Here is a 1,146-nt window from a genome sequence, read left to right as displayed (position 1 = left end):
TAAGGAAATAAAGAAAGTGACAATACACACTATATTCCTGGGTGAAAGGACTCCATGTCATAAGTCCACCTCAAATTCACATATAAACTTAGCTTAATTTCATGAAAGCATCGGTTGGTAGTTTGGGAGGGATTTAACAACCTGATTTTAAAATTCTCCCAAAAAAGCCAACAAGAAAGGATCTGGAGAAACTCTGAAAGAAAAAAAAGTAGGTAACATGATGTTTCAGACAATTAAATTTATTAGGACTGAAAGACAGTGGCTACTGAGTTGTTGGCTTTAGTCAGACTGAAATCATGGCAGGTCCTGAAGCTGATACCCAATTCCAGTTCACTGGTATTAAAAATATTTCACCTCTTATTCTCTCACAGGCAGAATAAATTGTGTGCTGGTCCCATAATGAGGCATTGCTTTAATGATCTGATACTTCAAGTTAAGATCTAAAAAAACTCCAGGTGTGAAAACAATATAATGGATTTTAAACCGTCTATACCTCATCTGTTAAGTTCCCATACCCAGAGAAGTTCGTGTCGATGCATCATGTGCTAATGAACCTGGAAAAATAAATAAATAAAATAAAATAATTATAGAACTATAATAATTAAGAAAAGGGACAGTGTTACAGACTAGGAAAATGGTCACATGAAACAGAATAAAAAGCCTATAAACTGAGCCCCCTATGTGTAAGATTTTGATGTGTGATAGAGGCTTTATAGTAAACCATTTTCTAAAGGAAGGTTTAAAAAATACTGATCAAACCTGGAACTATGCATTAATTCTTAGAGAAAAATTGTTTCCCCTTCATATTATATATCACCTGAATTTAAACTATTTAAAGAGTTAAAGAAATGAATCATAAGAAATTATGTAGACTACCTTATCTTGAGGTAGAGATAGGTTTTTTAAGCATGAAAACTAGGAAAGAATTTATAGAGCAAAAGATTCATCAAATTTTTCCATAAAATTTAAAATCTTTATGTCAAAACTCACTATAAACAAAATTAGAGGAAGCGAGAAATATAGAAAATATCACAAGTATGGAACATGAATGATTATTGGTCTTGCATAGCAGCACCTCAGAGATCAGTAAGGGTTGACTTTGATTCTCAAAATAAAGCAATAAGAAAAAGAAAAGATGAATACCAT

General features: G+C 32.2%; 1 pseudogene; it reads left to right on the top strand.

Moving 5' to 3' along the window:
* Positions 1-296: 296 nt before the first annotated feature.
* On the top strand, positions 297-472 carry LOC110595717 (annotated as a pseudogene).
* Positions 473-1,146: the final 674 nt, after the last annotated feature.

Source organism: Carlito syrichta, unplaced genomic scaffold, assembly GCF_000164805.1.
Source record: "Carlito syrichta isolate Samal-C Ts95f unplaced genomic scaffold, Tarsius_syrichta-2.0.1 Scaffold303653, whole genome shotgun sequence".
Taxonomy (NCBI): Eukaryota; Metazoa; Chordata; class Mammalia; order Primates; family Tarsiidae; genus Carlito; species Carlito syrichta.
This window is presented reverse-complemented; position numbering and strand designations above follow the sequence as displayed.